The sequence below is a fragment of the Mobula hypostoma genome, chromosome 14 (assembly GCF_963921235.1).
Source record: "Mobula hypostoma chromosome 14, sMobHyp1.1, whole genome shotgun sequence".
Classification (NCBI taxonomy): Eukaryota; Metazoa; Chordata; class Chondrichthyes; order Myliobatiformes; family Myliobatidae; genus Mobula; species Mobula hypostoma.
Window position 1 is genome coordinate 19,865,198 of NC_086110.1, and position 24,231 is coordinate 19,889,428.

Consider the following 24,231-nt stretch of genomic DNA (forward strand, 5'->3'; position numbering starts at 1 on the left):
TTTCGGGCAAGCCCTTTGTAATGTCTTCTGAGGTCACTGACTGTGACCCCTCCATTCCAGATATGATCGTTCTTCTGCGGTGAACCTGGCACCCAGGCAAGGGCGGACACGCACACCAGGATCCCGCCCGACCGTATCTTTCCACCCTGTGCGTCTATGGCTGGTCCCGCGACCAGACTTCCAAAAACTCCAGCAACTTGTGGGGGCACACCGCTTCCAGAGTCTCGTTATCTCGTGGTGTCGTGTGTCTGTTGCCTTAGCGAACCTGTCCCTTTTTATCCCCCTGCTGGGGTATCGCCTGTCGATCAAACTTCAAGCAGTTCAGGGTTCAAAGCCACCAGTCTCTGACAATACTCGGAACCGTCTCTCCTTTCGGTAATCTCTCTCGTCTCTCTCTTATTAGCACCTTGCATGTTCCCCCATTGTCCTCTTATCGGCATCAATCTTCTGATAACTGGTTCTTTTGTCACAACAAGTACTGCAGATGAGGGGTAGCATGTAGCTAAAATAAATGACAAGGGGCAAAATACAGGACATGGGGGTGGGAGGTGGGAGGCCAGCATCAGAGCTGCAGTAAGGCAAGGATAAAAGACAACGTCCAGGCAAGGATAACCAGGGGCAGTGTGCAAACAACCCAGACAAGTTCGTCCTCTGAAGTGAAACCTTTTCTAGAAACATCTTTGAAGAACAAAACTTTTCTTTACACATTAGAGGGTGATGGATACTGACAAAATAAGAATATAACAGAAGGATGAGAAACACACCCAACAACTGAGACAAATTGCTTTACTACAAAGCATCAGTGGTTGCCAGCTTGTAGCTTCTATTGACTTTTAACACCTCTATTGTGAATAGCAATTCAGCTTTGCAAGTAAGGAATTGAAACATATGCAGTTTACCAGGTGGACAATATGTGTAACTGATAAGCCAATTGTACATAAAAATTGCATTTTTCTGTCCTGTCTTCAGAACAGTGTGGTGACAGGGCCCATGCTGTTGTCCTTGTGCACAAGTAAAGTAGAGTATGATTGAGGAGTACGTGTGCATGTGTTCTGAATCCAACTAATTGGCAGCGACACCAGAAGTAACTGAGCAGTTATGCAATAAAGGGAACTACAGGCGATGCTTGGCAGTGACTGGGCAAATGAGGACAGGACTGAATAAGAGCATTATAAGTAAAGGCAGCAGTAGGGCACTTCACCTATTCAATGTGACCTTAGCCAATCCGTCACATTACTACTCCCCTGCGGTAACCCATCTCCCCTTGATTCACTGAAGCACCACGTGAGTGGGTGCTATTCACTTTGGGATCGACATTTTCTGCACAACTTTCACAATGAAATGGGACAACTTGGCTTAACTGAGCACTTAATATTTCATTACAATGTTATCATATCCTTTAATATTGTAACAGGTAATGTGACACAGAGCGGGAGATGAAGAAGGCATACACCGTGATTACCTTCATACATCAGGGGACTGAATATAGAGTTGAAACCATGGTACAGTTGTAGAAGATGCTGGTTGGACAATATCTGTAGGAAGACTTTAATCAGGTACGGGGGGTGGGGAGGGGAGAGAGAGAGAGAGAGAGAGAGAGAGAGAGAGAGAGAGAGAGGGAGAGAGAGAGGGGGGTGGGAGAGGGGGGGAGGGGGAGGGGGGGACGAGATTCACAAGGATGTTGCTGGGTGTAAGTTACAAAGACAGACTAGAGAAGCTGGTACTGTGTTTCCTGGAGCGAAGCAGGTTAAGAGGTGACCTTATAGGGATATACAAAATCATGAGCGGCAGAGAGAAAATTGATCATCACTGACTTTTTCCCAGGATTAGCAGGGTCTGAAACTGGAAGGTATAGGTTTAAATTGAGAGGGGAAAGACTTAAAGAGGACCCAAAGGGCAGGTTTTTTGCACAGAGGGTGGTGACTATCTGAATCGAGCTGCCAGGGGAAGTAGCAGAAGCTGGTACAATAACATTTAAGTGACATTTGGACAAGAACGTGGGTAGGAAAGATTTAGAAGGAGAAAGGTCAAATGGAATGAGCACAGGTCAGCAGACATGAACTGGGCCAAAGGGCCTGTTTCTGATCTGTGTAACTCTATGACTCTAAAACGAACAGAATTGAACTTAGTAAGTCAATGTTTCCCATGCTCAGACGGTAACAAAAGCTAAACTCACTGTAATAGCTCACAGCCTGACGAATGAAAATAATACTGTCCTTAGAGAAATTGCTCCAAAAAACTGATGCTGCCTTGGAGTTCAGTTTAATTAGTAACCAACTAGTATTTTATTCTCTGAGCTTGACAGTGTATCATTTATATGCTTCAACTTAAATTCTGCCAAGATGTCAATCAATTCATTTTCAGCGTTTCCAGTATTAAACTCTTCAGCAACTGCTTCACTGTTACATAAACAGGCCAACTTGTACCCAATTTGATGCTTTTATGCACAATTTTCAAAAGAAAAGAACAGTCCTTAATGTGCTGAGGGTTTGGAATTTCAGGCATAAGGACGCTTGTGTAGGTTTCACCGAGAACCCTTCTGTAATTACACAACGGGGAGTAGAATCACAGTCACGGGGTTAATTATGTGATGTGATTAATCAATGCACAAATAGAAAAAAAATTTGTAAAATTTTAATTTTGGCAAGAAATTTTGACCAATCAGGATTTGTCAAAAAAAAAGCAAGACTTACACTCAGTGGCTACTGTATTAGGTATATTTGTACACCTGCTCGTTAATGTAAATATCTAATCAGCCAATCATATGGCAGCAATTCAATGCATAAAGCATGTAGACATGGTCAAGAGGTTCAGTTGTTGTTCAGACCAAACATCAGAATGCGGAAGGAATGTGATCTAAGTGACTTTGACCGTGGAATGATTGATGATGCCAGACAGGGTGGTTTGAGTATCTCAGAAACAGCCGATCTCCAAGGATTTTCATGCACAACAGTCTCTAGAAATTACAGATAATGGTGTGAAAATCAAAAAAAACATCCAATGAGCAGCATCTCTGTGGGTGAAGATGCTTTGTTACTGTGAGAGGTCTGGTTCAAGCTGACAGGAAGGCAACAGTAACTCAAATAACCACCTGTTACAGCAGTAGTGTGCAGAAGAGCATCTCTGAACACACAACGTGTCAAGCATGGAAGTGAATGGGTTACCGCAGTGGAGACCACAAACACACACTCGGAAGTATCCAGCAAAGTGGCCACTGAATGCATGCTCATATATTGTTTTGTAATGTCTTCTGGTTATTCCACTGTGCTATACTGCAAATGAAGTACATTTTAAAAGGATAATTACTGTTGTAACAATCACAACATTCATTTTGACTATAAATGGCAAAATGATCATAACAACAGTTACAATTATAGAGCACTTGTAATATTGTAGAACAATCCTGAGGCCTGTCACTGAGCAAACAAAGGGAATGAACAAAAATAACCAATGGAGCTATTAGGAAAGATGAACAAAAGCTTGGTCAAAGATATCGGTTTTAAGGAACATCTTAAGGGGGAAAATTGAGGCCGAGAGTTCATTCCTAAGCCTGGAGATTCGGCCACTGAGAATATAGCTTTCCAGTTCTTGAGCAAGAAGTCAGCAATGGAGAGCATACCTATTTCAGAAAATGTGGAGTTGGAGGATGTTGCAACACGAGAAAGGAAAAGACCATGGAGGTGTTTGTAAACAAGGTTTAGCTGAATAGCAAGAGCGAGTGACCAAGGCCTTGATCTTGGCCAAGAGCCAGTGTAAGTCAGTTGTCCATGGGTACTGCGTTTTGGGGATTACCCTAGATGTCAGCAAATGTAGAGGAGGCTTGACCCAAAAGCAGAACAGCAGAGATGATTCAGCAATGTGTGATAACTTTAATAATAGACTGCAAAAATAACCAGCCACAAGGGGGCCATAAAACAATAGAGTACGGGTACTAAACACACAGGCAATGAGCTAACTGAAGGCTAGGAGCAACTATTTGAGGCTGGCTGGCTGGTGAACAAGGACCGTGGATGACAGCTGGGTTCAAATAGGCTGCAGGTGATAATGAGTGGCAGGCGACTCCTCTTAGCTGTGTGGACATTGGGAGTTGTCGGTCTGACAGTACTCCCCCTCCTACCGACGGCTCCTCGTGGCCCAAGATGATCCCAATGGGTCCAGTGGAACTCCTCTATGAGAGATAGATCCAAGACCTCTCCTCTGGGCTGTACTACACACCCTGTCCACGATGATGAGAATCCATCAATTGGTGAACCGTGTACACAGGACCACCTTGACCATCCTCAGTTCCAGAGGTGCAGACTCAGCTGGACTGAGTGGCCCACAGACAACGAGCTTGAGGTAGGATATGTGGAGGGTCGGTGTGATCCTGAGGGGTGGCAGCTGGAGACAGGAAGTGATGAGATTGATGCAGTGGGTGAATACTGAAGGGTCCGTTCAACTAGGGCGAGAGCTGGTGGGAGGTGCTATGCAGGGGCAGATTTTGGGTGGACAGCCAGACACTGTTTCCAGGTCGGAGGGTTCCGTCTGGTCTCTGCTAGAGGTAGGCGCTGTTAGGAATCTAGGATGGCTCTCTATGCCCTCTTCCAAGCATTCCGACAATGGCGAACCAGGGCCTGGTGGACGGGATCGCCACCATTGACTGCTCTGTGGGGACAAACAGGGGTTGGTAGCCATGAAGCACTTCAAAGGGTGACAAACCCATGGGACAGTTTGGGTGACAAGCAGTGGGACAGTTCGGCTCTCAGCAGTTATTTCCTCCATGTGGAAGAGTCAGAGACAGTGAAGCATCACAGAAGCTTCTCTGACTGCTCCTTCTGAGCGTTGGTTTTCAGATGATCGTCAGAGGACAATCTCACTGAGGTGCGGAAGAAGGAGCAGAAGGCTGGCTAGAAGTGGGAGATGAATTGTGGGTTCTAGTCTGACACATTGTCGAGAGGGAAACTGTGGAGGTGAACTATATGTTGGAGAACCAGGTCCACCATCTCAGCAGCTGACAGGAGTTTGGGGAATGCAATGAAGTAGGCTGCCTTGGAGAACTGTCCATCACTGTGGCCCCATCGGAAGGTGGCAAACCTGTGAGGAAATCCATGGTGATGTGGGACGTGGGTATCGACAGACTGGTGGAGGCTGCAGAATCCCTGAGGGCCTCTGCTTGGAGGAATTGGACTAAGCACACAGACAGCAGGCAGAGGCAAACTGAGATACTTCTGCAATCATGGTGGGCCAGTAGAACTGGTGTTGCAGAAAGTCCAGAGACCGTTGTGTGCCTGGATGGCCAGAGATGGGTGAGCACAGCTGCCGGCATGTATAGGCAGTTGTCAAGATCCCAGACGATTGGGGCAAGGATGGAATGATGGGCTGAGGGTGGACCTCTGTTTCAGCTGGGTCAAATTATCGTGACAGGGGATTCACCATAGCATTCTTAGAGCCCAGTCAGTAGGAGATGGTGAAATTGAATTGCTAGAAGAAGAAGGCCACCAAACCTGATGTGGGTTGAGCTGGTGGGTCTGTTGAATGGATATGAGGTTCTGGTGATCAGGAAGGGTTTGGTGTTTCCCATTAGCCAATGTCTCTATTCTTCCAAGGCCCATTTGATTGTGAGTAGCTCCCTGTCTCCTACTGCATAACGGTGCTGGGTAGGGTTGAACTTGCACAAGAAGGAAGCACAAAGGTGTGCCTTACTGTCCGGTCCTTGCTGGGAGAGGATGGCTCCAGCACTCACATCAGATGAGTCCAGCTCTACCACAAAAGGTCCAGAGGGATTCGGATGGCAGAGAATGGGAGCAGTGGTGAAGAGTCTCTTGAGCTCCTTGGAAGTGTGGTCCATGGCAGCAGACCAGGTCATCTGTGAGGGAGGTGATTTGGTGAGGGAGGTGTGAGGAACGGTGATTTGGCTGTAGGTTCTGATGAAATGGCAGTAGAAGTTGGAGAAGCTAAGGAAGCACTGTAGCTGTTTGAGGGAGTGTGGCTGGGGCCATTCAACAATGGTGCACAATGTCTCTGGGCCTTGGGGTGAAAGGTCATAACCCAGGAAGGAAATGACTGGGCTGTGGAACTGGAGTTTCTCCAGCTTGCAGTAGGTTAGGTTTTTGAGGAGATGCTGAAGGACTGAATGGAAGTGACAGACGAGGTCTTGGGGGTCCCCGGAGAGGATGAGAATGTTGTCAAGGTAGGTGAACACAGGCCTTTGTAGCATGTCTCAGAAGATTTCATTCATGAAGGCTTGGAAAACAGCTGGACCATTGAAAAGTCTGAAAGGCATCACCAAATATTCATAGTGCTATGAACATTCCCTCAGTGGATGTGGGTTAAGTTGTAGGAATTTCATAGATCCAGTTTGGTGAAAATCTGTTACCCTATGGAGTATTTCAAGTGCATCAAGGGGAGTGGGTAGCTGTTCTTAACAGTGATTTCATTGAGTCAATGGTACTCAATGTAGGGACAGAAACCCCAGTTTTTTTGACGGAGAAGAACCCTGCACCGGCTGGAGACTGGGATGGTTGAATGAAGCCATTCTGTAGCACTTCAGAGTTGGCTTATGTCTCAGAGGGGAGAGGGGGAACAGATGACCTTGGGGAGGGGTGGTGCCCAGGAGGAGGTCAATCATGTAGTCATGTGGTCTGGGGTGACAGGGTATTGGCTTCCCCCTTACAGAAAGTGATGGCTCGGTTGTGTTATTCCTACGGCAGTTCAGTGAGTTTCCTCCATCTCCTTGGACTTACGGGGTGAAGTCAGCTGAGTCTGTCTGGCAGATGGTCTGGCAGGTGGGTCCCCAAGTCAGTAGTGAACCAGATGACCAGGCAAAGTGAGGGTCTTGAGTGGAGAGTTGGGGTAACGCAAGATGAGAGGAGTGTTGGGTGAGTCGAGAAGGAGGAATTGGATAGACTCGCAGTACTCTCCAATGCTCATGTGCACAGGCTGTGTGTGCTCTCTGCCCATTCCAGACCCCAAGGGACATTCATCAACGGCCATGATGCTAAAAGGGTGAAAAACAGGCTCGGTACGGAGTTCAAGCTGCACACAGAGAGCCCGGTCCAGGAAGCTGCCTTCTGCGCTGGAACCCATCAGAGCCTCTTGTGTGCGTAGAGCTGCTGGGGCATGGGCAAGGACAGAGAGAATGAGTCAGGCTGTGGTGCTGGGGAAAGCATACCAGATAAAAGGCCCCTCATTTCTACCTGGTGGTGCTGTTTCCCAGATGCTGTGGGCATCTGATGCCTGGGTGATCAGCTGCTCCACAGTTAGTGCACAAATTGTTTCTCCACCAGCAGTTATGCTCTTTGTGTCACTGTGTGTGTGTGGGTGGGTGGGGGTTAAGGGAGCTCTCCCTAACTCCGTGGGTTCTGGAGGACTTGCATTAAGATGAGGGTCCAGCAGCCTGAAATCATTCTGGGATTGGACTAGGGTTCCGGCTGGTGATCTGGAGCGTCTTTCCAGAACACACTTGTTAATATAGAGGACCACAGTGATGAGGCTTTCAAAGCCAGTGGGCATCACTCAGGTAGAAAGCTCATCTTTCAAGCTCTCCAGATGTTGTGATAGTAGTGGCCCAACAGCGTTTCTGCATTCCAGCTGCACTCCACCACGATGTTCCTGAATTCCACAGTGTAATCCGGCATCGAGAGTAAGCCTTGGTGCAGGCAAGTAAACAATCCGCTGCCTCCCTTCCACTTCCCAGATGGCTAAAAGTCCGGTATATCCCAGCAGTTAATTCCTCATATTTAATATAAGTGGTGGTTTTCTTGTCCCAGTTAGCAGCAGCCCAGGTCAGAGCTCACCTAGTCAAGAGGGAGCTGACGAAGGCAATCTTGGATGGGTCCACAGTGTACACAGATGGGCAGAGCTCAAAGTGGAAGATGCACTGGGTCAGCACGTTGCAGCATCAGTTTGGGAATCTGTCGAAGAGCTCAGGCACTGGAATCCGGGGCTCTGATGGAGAAGGTTGACTGGCACAGAGTTGGTGGTGAGTTGCAGACAGATGGACAGTGATTTCCTTCAGTTTCTGCATCGCGTCCTCACGTTAACGGACAACTTCCTTTAGGCGAGAAAACTCTGCTGGGTCAATCACTGGTTCATCCGTCCTGTGCGGAAATGCAGAGGAGGCTTGATCCAGATGCAGTGCAGTGGAGATGACTTAGCAGTGAGCAGTCTCGTCAGTAATAAACTGCAGAATAGCAAGTCACGAGGGTTGCAAAACAAGAGGGAATGGGCCTTTAACACAAACAAAGCAACAACGTAACTGGTTGAAGCTGGCTGGTTGGACAAGTGAACAAGGGCTGTGGCTGAGAGCTGAGTTTAAACAGGCTGCAGGTGATGAGTAGGAATTGAATGACTGGTATCTCCTGTCAGCCGGGTGGAGACTGGAAGGTGCCTGCCTGACTCCAGGCACAAGTTAGGCTGAGGGCAGCACTTTCAGATTACTTCAGCTTGGCAGAGGGTAGAACAAAGGAGCACAACCAGGAAAACACTTTAATAGTCAAGCATTAATCTAATCAAAGGCAAGGATGAGGGTTTTAGCAGCTGAAATACTGAGACAAGGACAGAGTTAATACCAACTTTGGCAGAGAACTACATCAGTGTTTCTTCTTGAGAAAGATAAAGGACTGAGAACATTTTCCTTGTCCTGCCACATCTTTCTTCCCAGTGGTGGACAGCTCAATAGCTAATGGGAGGAGAATATTTCTTGAACATCATCAACTTTAGTAGTGGCAGAACACAAAAGACTAGTCCAAAATAATTTGCAATCTTCTTCATTTAATTAGGTGATATATGGTTGTCCTCCACCTGAGGACTGAGCTATCACAAAAGCTAGTCTTCATCCAGTTTGGTTGTAAGAAATACTTGAATGCACTGGATATAGCAAAGACGTGACTGTGGTGCTGTAGATCATTGCCCCGGAGGTATGTTCACCTCTACCAAAACCGTTACAATACAGTAACAACACAGTGGACAATTGCTTAGGCATGCCTTGTCCAAAATAACTAGATGAATCCAACCTGGTCAACTAATGCTCAATCAGACTACTCATATCAGAAAATTGAGGAAGATTTTGCTGATGGACCAAGAGTGTGGCACCTTCCCACCAATAAATTGCTCAACCGTGCTCAGATTGGATTTTGATCAGACCACTCATTTCCAGAATTCATTGAAGCTTTAACCCAGATGTGCAAATAATAAACAGCAACAGTGTACTAGCTCAAAGATAACCTACCACCCAGCTTCCATGCCTGGTATTGTGGGTTCTGTGGTGTCAAAGTACCAGTGTATAATCACAGGCAGGGACCTCCTGTCTTATCTTTGGCTTCATCACCCAGCACAAAAGCACCAAACCAGGAATGGAGTGAATAACTGCTGAAGAAGATAATCTCTCCAACGTACTCTGTGCTTCACTGTTTCTGGGATTCACATGAGGTGATTCCACCTCTTAATATTCAAAGCTAGAATCCTTTCTCTCTGCCGCCTCCACTTTGTATGTCTCCTCTTAAAATTAACGATCCTGGAATATATAATTCCCAACCTTGGTCACTTTTTATCCATGTCTCTGTAATAAATACAAAATATGCATTTATTCTCTTTATGCTTTATGATCTTGTTATGTGCATTCAGATTAAAATGCTTCAGATTTGTCTTCTTACCCTGTTTCACCTGTGCTAACTTGGATGGAGTAGTCTTGTAATTGTTTGTTTAGTCCTCTCCTGGTAGCCTGTGGTTATCATTGCCCACTTCCTATCTAAACCATCACCTTTTCTTTTAACTTTCTGTGACTGTCTTCACCAGAACCTTCTCCCTTATTCTGCTTAGCTTAGATCAATACCCCTAGTCTCAATTATATGATTCACTATAAAACTAGACTCAGCATGATTTATGAATTGCAACTCAACAGAAAAATTCTGCTTTTTGTTAACCATTCCGGTCTCACAAAATGTGCAAATCCCAATCTCAAATTCATCAGCTCTGAGCTGTCCGACCCTAAACATCAGCTGTCCTTTCCCTTCACATATGCTGCCTGGCCACTGTGTTCCTCCAGCACTTTCTTTATGCTTGCTCCAGATTCCAGCATCTGCAGTCACTTGTGTCTCCGGCTCTGAGCCAAACTACCTTGAGACATGCACTTGTGGTTGCCATGGACCATAACAATTTCCACCAGCTCTCACATACTCTCAAAGTCAAAGTAAGTTATTATTAAAGTACTCACTGTGTGTATATACTACCTTCATATTCATTTATTTGCAAGCATTTACAGGAAGTCCTGATGAAGGATCTCAGCCCGAAACATTGACTGTTAACTCTTTTCCATAGATGCTGCCCGGCCTGTTGAGTTCCTCCAGCATTTTGTGTGTGTTGCTTTGATTTCCAGCAACTGCAGATTTTCTCTTGATTGTGATTTACAGCAAGGTATATTGTTTAATTTTCCTGCCAGTAAATGAATACAAGATAAAGGTGTACAAAAGAAATCATAAAAAGAACCATACATAGAGCCTGACAACTAATCAATGGGCAAAGGAAGACTAATTGCGCAGATAAAAAATAAATAAATAATACTGAGAACACAAGCCGCAGAGTTCCTGAAGTTGCTGTAGTTGCGACACATCATTACACATCATCACATTGTTGTGGATGCTGTTGTACAGACCAATGAACTCTAATGTCTGCAACAACTTTCATTTCAATGTAATAAGTATAACAACATGTTCTAATGTGAACTCCCTATATGCTTGAGACACTGAAAAGTAAGCTGGTGTAAAGCCAGAGGCAAGTGAAACATACATATCAGTATTAACATTGCGTAATTTCAAAGGGGAACTATTTATTTATCCCAGTGCCAGGAGTGATGGAAGCAGACTGTGAAATCCAGTCACATGAATGAGCATTTCAGCTACAACAGATTGTTTGTAACATGCATCATTTCCTAGATGAGACGGTGCCCTGGAAACCAAGCCTTTGTCTGTCTCCGTCCAAATGTTCATGCTGTGTTTAGGGTAACAGCAGTTTGGCACAAGGGATAAAGCAAGTGCATTGATGCTGGGACCCAGCTCGGGAGATAAATATAAACACTGGAACCGGAAGGGAACTGCCATGGGGTGCAGGCTATGAATGGGGACCGAGGGCGATAACAACCAGCCAGTAATGCAGCTTTGCACTTGCTGACCCATAAACACGGTGTAGTGCAATGACTGGGTAGGGAATAGTAATTACAAGATCATTGTAAATTATGACTCTCACAGGTATTAGATCAGGCATGTATATGGCTGAGGTATGCCCTAGGGTGTTTCCATAAACAAACTCCGGCTTTGTAGTCGTCCTACTCCGTGGTAACACTGAGTATCAGTAGGACATGTGCGAGTACATGCCAACTTGATACAAAGGCACTCTCTCTCTCTGAGGAACCTGATACATTTCTACTGCGAGTTCATTCTTTCTGCATCTGCAGGACCCTCCCCTTCGTTTTCCAGTTCCCTACATTTTCTGTCCTTCCCTCTACACAGCTGCTTGTGCTTCTAGTAACCTTTTTAAAAATCTTTATTCAAATCATCAAACAAATGCTGTGCAAAAAACATTGGAAAGATGCACATCCAATTAAACTCCCAGTTTGTGACTGGAATCACAAAACTTTCATTATATGAACATTTCTTGAGTTGCTTAAAGGATAAGTATTTCAGAGAGAAAAGTCAAGGATAAAGGGTCAGATTTAACAAATCTAACCCAATGTACTGCCATGGCAAGTTCTAGTGCCCTGATAAATTGGAATCAAAATGAAAGGCACTCCATGAGATTGGTTAATGGTTTGGAAACTTGGAATACTTCTTTCTCAGTCCCTTTGATGGAAATGATAATCAGAGTATGTCTGTGAGAGAGCTATTGTAAGGCTTGGAGTAGTTCAGAGGAAAATGAGGGGGTAATAGAAACAATGACTGTTATTGATTGGACTTAACAAGGGAAAATATATTATCAGCCAGGGTCTGCCTGGAAAAAAGGGGTGGAAGTTATAAGAGGCACTACACATGTCACTGGTTTTGACAGGGCACTGAATTCCACAAATCCTAAAAAAACAGTACATAGACCACAGAACATAGAAATTTACAGCACATTACAGGCCCTTCGGCCCACAATGCTGTGCCGACCATGTAACTTACTCTAGGGACTGCCTAGAATTTCTCTAGTGCATAGCCCTCTATTTTTCGAAGCTCCATGTACCTAAGAGTCTCTCAAAAGACCCTATTGTATCCGCTTCCACCACCACTGCTAGCAGTGCACCCACCGCTCTCTGTGTGAAAACTTACCCCTGACATCACCTCGGTACCTATTTCCAAACACCTTAAAACTGTGCCCTCTCATGTTAGCCATTTCAGCTCTGGGAAAAAGCCTGTGGATATCCACATGATCAATGCCCCTCATCATCTTATACATCTCCGTCAAGTCACCTCTCATGCTCTGTTGCTCCAAGGAGAAAAGTCCAAGTTCAATCAACCTGTTCTCATAAGGTACACCCTCCAATCCAGGTAACATCCTTGTCAATCTCTTCTGTGCCCTCTCTATAGTATCCACATCCATCCTGTAATGAGGTGACCAGACTGAACACAATACTTCAAGTGGGTTTTGACCAAGGTCTTATATCGCTGTAACATTACCTCACGGCTGTTGAACTCAATCCCATGGTTGATTAATACCAACACACCATATGCATTCTTAACAACACTGTCAACCTGCGCAGCAGTTTTCAGTGTCCTATGGACACGGACCCCAAGATCTCTCCAATCCTCCACACTTCCACACTGCCAAGAGTCTTACCATTAATATTATATTCTGTCTTTAAATTTGACCTACCAAAATGAACCACTTCACACTTATCTGTGTTGAAGTCCATCTGCCACTTCTCAGCCCAGTTCTGCATCCTACTGATGTCCCACTGTAACCTCTGGCAACCCTCCAGACCATCCACAACACCCCAAACCTTAGTGTCATCAGCAAACGTTCTAACCCACCCTTCAACTTCTTCAACCAGATCACTTATAAAAATCACAAAGAGGAAGATTCCCAGAGCAGATCCCTGCGGAACACCACTGGTCACTGACCTCCATGCAGAGTACAGACCATCTACAATCACCCTTTGCCTTCTGTGGGCAAGCCAATTCTGGTTCCACAAAGCAAGCTCTCCTTGGATCCCATTTCTTCTCACTTTCTGAAGGTGCTTTGCATGGGGAACCTTATCAAATACCTTACTGAAAACCATACACACTACATCCACTGCTCTACCTTCATCAATATGTCTTGTTACATCCTCTAAGAGTTCAATCAGGCTCACAAGGCATGACCTGCCCTTGACAAAGCCATGCTGCCTATCCCTAATCAGATTATGTCCCTCCAAATGCGCATAAATCCTGCCTCTCAGGATCTTCTCCAACAACTTCCTCATCATTGAAGTCAGATTGACGGGTCTATAATTTCCTGGGTTATCTTTATTCCCTTTCTTGAACAAGGGAACAACATTTGTAACCCACCAATCCTCCGATACTTCTCCTGTCCCTATTGATGATGCAATCTCCATCCTCGCTTCCCACAGTAGCCTGGGGTATATCTCATCTGGTCCTTGTGACGTATCTAACAATGCTTTTCAAAAGCTCCAGCACATCCTCTTTCTTAATCTCTATATGCTCAAGCATTTCAGTCCGCTGTAAGTCATCCCCACAATTGCCAAGGGCTTTTTCCCTGATGAATGTTGAAGCAAAGTATTCATTAAGTACCTCTGCTATCTCATCCAACTCTACACACATGCTTCCACTATCACACCTGATTGGTCCTATTCTCACACGCTCATCCTCTTGCTCTTCACATACTAGTAGAATGCCTTGGAGTTTTCCTTAATCCTGCTCACCAAGGCCTTCTCATGGCCCCTTCTGTCTCTCCTAATTCCACTCTTAAGCTCCTTCCTAGCAACCTTGTAATTTTCTAGAGCTCTAATAGTACCTAGTTTATTGAACCTTTTGTAAGCTTTTCTTTTCTTCTGAACTAGATTGTCTGCATATTTTGTACACTATGGCTCTTTAACCCTACCATCCTTTCCCTGCCTCAAAGCAAAATAACTGTGCACAACTCCATGCAAATGTTCCCCCATTTCTGCTGTGCATCTCCCTAAGAACATCTCCTCCCAATTCATGCTCCCAAATTCCTGCCTGATAGCATCATATTTCCCTTTATCCCATTTAAATGTTTTCCCAAATTGTCTGCTCCTATCCCTTTCCAGCGTTCTGGTAAAGGAGATAGAGTTGTGGTCACTATCTCCAACATGCTCTCCTACTGAGAGATCTGACATCTGACCAGGTTTCTTTCCCAATACCAGATCACGTACAGCCTCTCCTCCAGTTGGTTTATCTACATATTCTGTCAGGAAACCCTCCTGAACACACCTAACAAACTCCACCCCATCTGAACCCCTTGTACTATGAAGATACCAATCAATATTAGGAAAGTTAAAATCTTCCATCACAACAACCCTATTATTATTGCACCATTCAGAATCAACACACACAAAATGTTGAGGAACTCAGCAGGTCAGGCAGCATCCATGGAAAAGAGTAAACAGTCATCCGGATGAAGGTTCTTGGCCCGAAACTTGGACTGTTTATTCTTTTCCATGGATGCTGCCTGGCCTGCTGAGCTCCTCCAGCATTTTGTAATTCAATATTACAATTGTCTTCTCCAAAAAACAGCCCATCTCTGCATTCTTGTTGCTGCTGTTAGTGGACAGCCTTCCGTGGATTGAAAATGGACACTAGTGGGTGATGATCAGTAATCAGGGTGAACTCTCTCCCATTCAAGTACAGGTCGAAATGTTTTACACCCCAAACCAAACTCAAGGATGCTCTGTCAATTTGCGCATAATATTTTCTCTGCAGCGGTAGGGGGAATTGATGTAAAGGCTATGGGGCACTCACTTCCATCACTCATAACATGGGACACGACTTCACTTATACCATAAATCGAGGCATCAAAGGCACGCTTCTCTGAATGATGTGGATCATAGTGTGTGAGTACAGTGTCTGACATCACCATTCATTTTACCTTTTTGAAAGACATCTCCCATTGCTTTGTCCATTTTCATTTCTTACCAACCTGTGGTATTGAATTCAAGGAGTGGAGCACAGTTGCTGGGTTTAATGGCAGGAACCTGTTATAGTAGTTGACAAATCCTAAAAAGGACCACAACTGTGACACCCCCTTTGGCCTTGGGGCATCCACCATGGCTTGAATTTTCTCTGCACCCTTGTGTAATCCTTGTCCATCAGTTGTGTGACCACAGTAAGTGATGCTTGGTTTAAAGAATTCACACTTGTCACATTGTGCTCTGGGGCCATAATCTTCTGATCTTTTTAACACTGTCTTGAGATTTTGGAGATGTTTCTTGTCATCTTACTGGCAACAATGATGTCATCCAGGTAACACTGAGTGCTGTACAGCCTTGCAGAATCTGGTCCACAGCTTACTGCCAGAGTGCAGGTGCAGAGGCTACTCCAAAAATAAGCCTGTTATGGCAATAAAGCCCTCTGTGAGTGTTTATGATGAGAAATACTTTGAACTCCTCTTCTGTCTCTTTCTGTGTCCTCTTTGCCGAAGTGTTTGCCTCCATAAAGGATTGCAAAGATATCCTCCATCCTAAGCAGAGAGTATTGATTTACTTCCAGTATGGGTTTGATGGTGATCTTAAAATCACTGACGGTCCTAACAAGCCCATTCTTCCTGGCTACTGGGACCACTGGTGTTGCCCGTGGGCTCCACACAACCTTGGAAAGAATTCCGTCAGCCTCCATGTGCTCCAGCTCACTGGCAACGTTATCATGGATGGTGTAAAGAGCAGGACTGGCTTTGCAATATTTAAGTGTGGCATTTTTTTAACACTTTTATCTTGGATATATTTGAGTTTTCCAATGCCATCCTTGAACACTATTGTGGCATCCAGTATCTTTCTTAATTCACTTTCAGATGGCTTCATTGCAGGGAATGTGGCGTGTAAATGGTGGATGGATCTGCAATCAAGCTGTAGTTGTCTCAGCCAATCCTGCCTCTGCACTGCTGGTCCTTCTGTTTCTACAACATATGTGGCTTGTTGGTTGTTGCATTTCACTGTTACAAGTGCCATTCCCACAGGGGTCATCTTTTCTCCAGAAAAAGTTCTTAATTGGATATCTGCAGGTTTCAGTTTGTTATTTTTGAAATTTGTTCAAACCCATTTTGTAGAATGACTGAAACAGCCGAGGCAGTGCCCAATTTACTTATTGTTTATCTATTGTTAATTTTCACAAATTGTTAATCTCAAGGCTGCACAATCCTGCACCACTCTCATCATTATCAGATTTTTTGTCAACAGTATGCAGATTAGTGCTCCTTTTGAAACGATAACTTCACTTTGGCTTTTTATCTTCCCTGAACAGTCTATTTATTTTTGCCTCCCCAAGATGCTCTTTTTATCTTTCCTACTTTGTTGCATTCTCTGCAAGATTTGCCTTGAATCTGCATTTGTTCTGAGAATGTGAGCCCTTGTCACAACTGTCACACAATTTGTTTGGCCTGGCTGGTTTCTGTTTAGACAATGCAATTTTATTCATGCCCACTTTCATTCCTGGCTGCAACTCAGTTCCATCTCTGTCTGCGGTTTCCATTGAAACAGCAATTCCACTGCTTATTTGAATGTAAGCTGTGCTTTGAGTGCTTTCTTCTAAGATTCTACAAACCAAACAGTATCTTAGTGACTCAGTAAGCTGATATTGCTCAATCAATTTAGCCATGTACACTGAATTTGACCCCCCGCCTCTTTTTAATTCTGCTTATGAGACTAAAGCATTTTGCAATGACCAATGGCTTTGGTTCCAAATGCTCCTGTATCACTTTTACAATTCCAGCAAAGTTCATTTCTGATGGTTTTGTTGGAGCAGTCAAACTTTGAAGCAAACTGTATACACCTATAAACCTAATGCCTTGACCAAAATTGGCACTCACTTCTGATTGGTTATTTCATTTGCTTCAAGATGCTGTTCCAATAGCTCAGTATACATGAGACAATTACCCATGGGGTAATCCAACTCATCAATTATTCTGATGTAGCCAGATATTTCTGATAATTTTTTATTGATTATTATAACCCAGTATTCATTGTTTATAAACCCGTGACTTCTTTTGCTTTATGGCTTTCAAAAAAAAACTCAATTGTGTCTTCCCTTCCAAAGAACATGTGTTGGCTGCTTTTGTTTTAAACTTGACTACCTTTCCACATGCTGGGTGCCTTTTTTACTTGCCGATGCTCTCGAAACATTTTTTTGAATGTCTCGCTCCACTTTAACAGGTCGATAGCCATGTCGGGTGCATTTTAAAAATTCCTCATTGCCAATGTTATGTTTTGTAACTTCAAAACATGGAAGTAATTCCAGGAAACATGGGAGTCTAAGAAATGTGGGTGTGGTTAGACTTTACTTTAAGCAAGGCGTGCATGTAGCATGATAACATACGCAATTAATATAATTCACATATAACCCGTAATTAATTATTTAGACGAACAAGAATGCTTAATCATACAATATATATACAAGACTCCTCAAATATTATTGAAGTATTAAATACACAGCCTTAAGTTCTAAGAGGATCTTTCCTGGGACCAGTACGTAAGTGGCATCACACGGAAGGCACGATCGCGTCTCTATTTCTGAGAATTTTGTGTAGATTCGGCAAGTCACCAAAAATGTTGACAAACCTCAATAGATGCTCAGTGGAGAGTATCCTGACTGGCTGCTATGTAAACACCAAGCTGCCACAGACTTTCTCCTTGTTATCTGTCTTTTGTTCAGAGGTGCCGTATGGGAACAATCCCTTTCAGTCCAAAAGGAGTTCTCGCCGCCCAAAGACACTCATGTGACCAATTCACCTACTAACCAGTAGGAATGTGGGAGGAAACTGTGGCTCCTGGAGGAAACCCACACGGTCATGGGGAGAATGTACAAATGTCTTACAGACACCAGCGGGACTGAATCTGGGTTGCAGGCTCTGTAATGGCATTACACTAACTGCTGCTCTACTGTGCTGTTGTAACAACTGTATTTGACAGCAGACACATTGAAGTTTGGAACAGACTGCAGTTCAAGTGTCTGAATGTCAATGGTTAAACTCCATAAAATAAAATGAGCTCTTTACCGAGTGATTTCAAATATAAATTGTTCTCCCTCAATTTTCTTCTGTCTTGTCGTGTTTGTGTTTCTGTCTGAGTTCTCTCCACTCCTCCCTCTCTCAGTAACTTAGCACGTTTTTCATTTCTGAAGAAAGGACATGTACCTGGAGTGTTTGCATCACTCGAGTAATCATTTAAAGTTACTGCTAAAGTTACAGAAGTCAAGTTTACTGATTTTAGTTTGATTTTCCTGTCTGGGGTGATAATAATTTGGGAATACTGTGCAGCAATCCAATAGAAAGATATGGGACATTCCTGTACTGGAGACACCAGACCACGGATTGCAACAGCTCACTGAGATCAATCCATTTTTACACTTCAACTCTCATCAAATGTGAACTTACAACTTTCCCATCATGGTGATGGTAGACTAGAGTGTGACGTGTCATCTCCGAGCCGCAGAACATGAATGCCCGCCACTTCTCCCTCCTCCTGCTTTTAATAAGTTGACATTGAAACAAGGAAAGTCTGAGACCACTGAATCCCAACGCCCAAGGATACCATCGTTTCATTAAACCCCCCATTCCCCTCAGCAAGGACCACCACTTAAACCAAGCATGTTTTAATCACTTGGGGGCAGCACGTAGTGGTTAGTTTCACACTATTATAGAGTCAGTGACCTGGGTTCAATTCTGACACTGTTTATAAGGAGTTTGTACATTCTCCCCGTGAATGTGTGGGTTTCCTCTGGGTGCTCCAGTTTCCTCCTGCGTTCCAAAGACATTTGGATTAGTAGATGAGTTGTTCACATGGGTGTAAACTAGGTATTGTCAGCTCTTTGGACTGGAAGGGCCTGTTAACTTGCCATATCTCAAAAAAACCCACGACCACCAGGTGGGCCCAGTTTGCACTGTGGCTGTAAGGTGCCATTTCATACCCACATGGGTTCAGAATCAATCCGCACCCTCTGACCTGCTGTCAGAAAAATAACTCATTCATGAGGAAACGTCACTCGTCAAAGTACACTAACAGATTACATTTGCTGACTGATATTAAGAATAGTATTTACAAACACCAGTAGTTCTTGTGTCATTAGAACTCAGGAATATAAGAGGTCAAAGTTGAAGTCAACACACATTTCATTGGGACAGAGGAGCGGGTGAGATATCAGAAAAACAATAAACTCTGCAGATGCCGGAAATGCAGAATGACACACATAAAACGCTGGAGGAACTCGGCAGGTCAGGCAGCATCTATGGAGGGAAACAAACGGTCAATGTTTCACGCTGAGTCCCTTCATCAGATCTTGACGAAGGGCCTTGGCCTGACCTGCTGGGTTCCTCCAGCATTTTGTGGTTGCTGGGGGTGTTACACCAATTCATCGCTCTCTAAGTACTTTGCCAGTTTTTGCTTTGGAAAAGGGTGAATATTCATTTTTTTTAATTTTGGAAAAGGGATGACATTTGGTAGCATTAAAAGTTCAAGGAAAATTTATTATCAAAGTACCTGTATGTATATGTCACCATATATTGAGCTGAGATTTATTTTCTTGCAGGTGTTCACAGTAGAACAAAGAAATATAATAGAACCAATAAAAAGTCTACACACAAACAAAGACTGTCAAACAACCAACATGTAAAAGAAAGCTTAGCATAGTGGGTAGTGTAATGGTTTTACAGCCTCAGCTGTGAGATCAGGGTTCAGCTCCTGCTGCTGTCTGTGAGATGTTTGTACATTCTGCCCACGACCGTATGGATTTCCTCTGGGTGATCCGGTTTCCTCCCACAGATGTGGTGTTAGGGTTAGTGGGTTGTGGGCATGCTACATTGACACGAGTGATGTGGAGACGCTTACGGGCTGCTCAGTACGATCCTGGTTGAGTTGATCTGTCACAAATGACACATTTTGCTGTATGTTTCCACGTTCATGTGACAGATAAAGCTAATCTCCTTCTTTAAGAATATCCTGCAATTTCCAGAATCCGATATCGCAAATTCGTGTTAACATATTCCTCACAGGGTGGGGAAGTCACTTCGTGTTCGTTCTATACTAACTCTGAGCATTAAACTTGATTGAGCAGCATGCTGAAAAAGCCTGGACAGAGTGAATGTGGAGAGGATATTTCCCCAGTGGAGGAGCCTTGGGCCAGAGGGCACAGCCTCAGAGTAGAAGGGTGCCCCTTTAGAACAGTGATGAGGAGGGACTTCTGAAGCCAGAGGGTGCCGAATCTGTGAAATTCATTGCCACAGATGGCTGTGGAGGCCAAGTCAGTGCATATCTTTAAAATGGAAATTGATAAGGCTGTCGAATGTTATGGGGAGAAGGCAGGAGAATGGGGTTGAGAGGGATAATAAATCAGCCATGATTGAATGACAGAGCAGACTCAATGGGCTGGATGGCTTAATTCCGTTCCTATGTCTTATAGTTTAATGAGAACTTCATTCCCCTTTCTCTTACCCCTGGCTGATACGAGGGTGAAACTGAACAGACCCTTCGTCTGAGAAAGTCCCAACACTGAACAAGGATCAGCTCAGTTTATTCACTGCTCAGTGTTCACTGAGTTCAGCATCTTGGCCAGGAGGGCAGCATTCAGTACTGTGTCTCCAATACCTCCTTGTACGCACTTAAGCTTCGAGCTCTTTCCCTGCGTTTCCAGTTGTAATTAGAAAGCCTGCATCTATTAAAGAGAATAGCAGGCAACCAGGAATTGAAAACTGTTATTTTATTTGCTAATGCAGAAATATCTTTTGAGAAATCAGCAAAGCACTTTTTGATACTTTGCACAACTCTTTGGTACAGTGACACCATGATCAGATTCAGAATCACATTTATCACTGACATATGTTGTGAAATATGTTGTTTCTGTGGCAGCAGTACAGTCCAAGATATCAAAAAGTTACAAGTTAACATAAAACAAACAGCCAGTGCGAAAGAGGAATACGAAGTTCATGGACCATTCAGAAATCTGATGGCAGAGGGGATGATGGTGTTCCTAAAACATTCAGGCTCCTGTACGTCCTCCCTGATGGTAGTAATGAGAGGAGGGTACATCTCAGATGGTGATGGTCCTTAACGATTGATTCTGCCTTCATGAGGTTCTGCCTTTTGAAGATGTCCTCAGTGGTGAGGAAGATTGTGTCCATGGTGGAGCTGGCTGAGTCTACAGCCCTTGGCAGTCTCTGTTGATCCCGTGCATTGGTACCTCCGTACTAGGCTGTCCATACCGGCCCAACCGTACCGGGCCGTCTGTACCGGACCAGTCGTATCCCGCTGTCTGTACCGGGCCATCCATACCGGGCTGCCCATACCCTGCTGTCCGTACCGGGCCATCTGTACCGGGCTGTCCGTACTGGGCCGTCCGTACCGGGCCGTCCGTACCAGTCCGTCCGTGCCGGGCTGTCTGTACCAGGCTGATGGACCAGGCTGTCCATACCAGGCTGTCCATACCGGGCTGTCCGTACCGGGCTGACGGACCAGGCTGTCCGTACTGGGCCATCTGTACCAGGCTGTCCGTACTGGGCCATCTGTACCAGGCTGTCCGTACCAGTCCGTCCGTACCGGGCTGTCTGTACCAGGCTGTCCATACCAGGCTGTCCATACCGGGCTGTCCGTACCGGGCTGACGGACCAGGCTGTCCGTACTGGGCCATCTGTACCAGGCTGTCCGTACCGGGCCGTCTGTACCGGGCTGACGGACCAGGCTGTCCTGCAACCCGTCAGAATACTCTGCATGGTGCATCTGTAGAAATTTGTCAGAGTCTTTGGTGACAGTGAATTTCCTCAAACTCTTAATGAAGTACAGCTGCTGGTGTGCCTTCAGCCTAGTGCCTTGCATCAATATGTTGGCATAGGATAGAACATAACAATTAAAGAAATAGGAGCAGGAGTAGGCCATTTGGCCCATCGAGCCTGCTCCACCATTCCATAAGATCATGGCTGATCTGACTATGGACTCATCTCCACCTATCTGCCTTTTCCCCATAACCCTTAATTCTCCTACTATGCAAAAATCTATCCAACTTTGTCTGAAATGTATTTACTCAGGTAGCCTCCACTGCTTCATTGGGCAGAGAATTCTGCAGATTCACCACGCTTTGGGAAAAGGAGTTCCTCCTCATCTCTATCCTAAATTTACTCCCCTGAATCTTGAGGCTATGTTCCCTACTCATAGTCTCTCCTACCAGTGGAAACAACTTTCCTGCCTCCATCTTATCTATCCCTTTCATAATTTTATATGTTCCTGTAAGATCTCCTCTCATTCTTCTGAATTCCAGTGAGTACAGTCCCAGGCAACTCAATCTCTCCTCGTAGTCTAACCTAACCCCTTCACCTCCAGAATCAACCTGGTGAACCTGCTCTGCACTGCCTCCAAAGCCAGTATATCCTTCCTCAAGCAAGGAGACCAGAAATGCACTCAGTATTCCAGGTGTGGCCTCACCAGTACCCTGTACGGTTGCAGCATAACCTCCCTGCTCTTAAATTCATTCCCTCTAGCAATGAAGGCCAATATGGAAAGCGGCCAGTGAGTGAGTGGGCCAGTGAAGGAGTGGAGCTTTGAGGCTTTGACTCGAGAGGCCTCAAAGAGAAGAGGCGGAGGACAAGCTTGCTCGCAGTTAGTCTTTACAATGCCTCCTGAGATGGTGATGTGCCTCTCATGTGAGACGTGGCATCGTGGGGGAACGCCCCCCTCCTGCAAAGAAATCTGGAGCAGCAGCTGGATGACCTTCGACTCATAAGGGAGAATGAGGCAGTCATACATGAGAGCTACAGGGAGGTAGTCACACCTAAGCTGTCGGAAGCAAGTCGTTGGGTGACAGTCAGAGGGGGGAAAGCGAAGGTGAGCAGACAGGTAGTGCAGAGCACCCCTGTAGCCATTCCCCTGAATAAAAAGTTTACCGTCCTGGATACAGTTGGCGGGGACGACCGACCAGGTGTGAGCCACGGTGGCAGGGCCTCCGGCACTGAGTCTGACCCTGTGGTGCAGAAAGGTGGGACGGAGAAGAGGAGAGCTGTCGTCATTGGAGACTCTTTAGTCAGGGGAGCAGACAGGAGATTTTGTGGACGTGCGAAGGACACCCACATGGTTTGTTGCCTCCCGGGTGCCAGGGTCCGGGATGTCTCTGACCGGGTGCACGACATCCTGGTACGACAGGGAAAGCAACCAGAAGTCGTGATACATGTTGGGACCAACGACATAGGCAGGAAGAGGGATGAGGTGCTGAAGTGTGAGTTTCTGGAATTAGGCAGAAGGCTGAAGAACAGGACCTCAAGGGTGGTGTTCTCAGGATTGCTGCCAGTGCTACGTGACAGTGATGGTAAGAATTGGAGGAGATGGCAGTTGAATGCGTGGCTGAGGAGTTGGTGCAGGGAGCAGGGTTTTAGATTTTTGGGTCATTGGGATCTCTTCCAGGGAAGGTGGGACCTGTACAGATTGGATGGGTTGCACCTGAACTCGAGGGGGAGCAATATCCTTGCAGGTAGGTTTGCTAGCACGGTTCGGGAGGGTTTAAACTAATTTGCAAGTGGGATGGGACCCAGAGCGATAGAGCAGTGAAAGAAGTGTATGGAGTAAAGCCAGATCTAACATACAGAGAGGCTTTGAGGAAAGAGAAGCAGAATAAACAGTGTAAAGACAGTAAGGCAGAAGGGCTGAAATGTGTGTACCTCAATGCAAGAAGCATCAGGAACAAAGGTGATGAACTGAGAGCTTGGATACATACATGGAATTATGATGTCGTGGCCATTACAGAAACTTGGCTGGTACCAGGGCAGGAATGGATTCTCAATATTCCTGGATTTCAGTGCTTTAAAAGGGATAGAGAGGGCGGAAAAAGGGGAGGAGGGGTGGCATTACAGGTCAGGGATACTATTACAGCTACAGAAAGGGTGGGTAATGTAGCAGGATCCTCTTTTGAGTCAGTATGGGTGGAAGTCAGGAACAGGAAGGGAGCAGTTACTCTACTGGGGGTATTCTATAGGCCCCATGGTAGCAGCAGAGATACAGAGTGGGAGGCAGATTTTGGAAAGGTGCAAAAATAACAGGGTTGTTATCATGGGTGACTTTCACTTCCCTAATATTGATTG

The 24,231-nt window shown here is 45.2% G+C and overlaps 1 protein-coding gene across 9 annotated transcripts in view; it reads right to left on the reverse strand.

Moving 5' to 3' along the window:
- Positions 1-24,231, reverse strand: part of nup93 (nucleoporin 93) — a 241,711-nt gene that overhangs the window by 199,724 nt on the left and 17,756 nt on the right. For 5 of the 9 annotated variants that reach the window (XM_063066763.1, XM_063066768.1, XM_063066766.1 and 2 more), the window contains one exon: positions 10,193-10,410. The exons of 2 other annotated variants lie outside the window; for them this stretch is intronic. The gene's annotated coding sequence lies outside the window, so the exon portion shown is untranslated. The remainder of the gene's footprint in view (positions 1-10,192; positions 10,411-24,231) is intronic. 2 more of the 9 variants (XM_063066767.1, XM_063066765.1) reach the window with 1 other exon arrangement.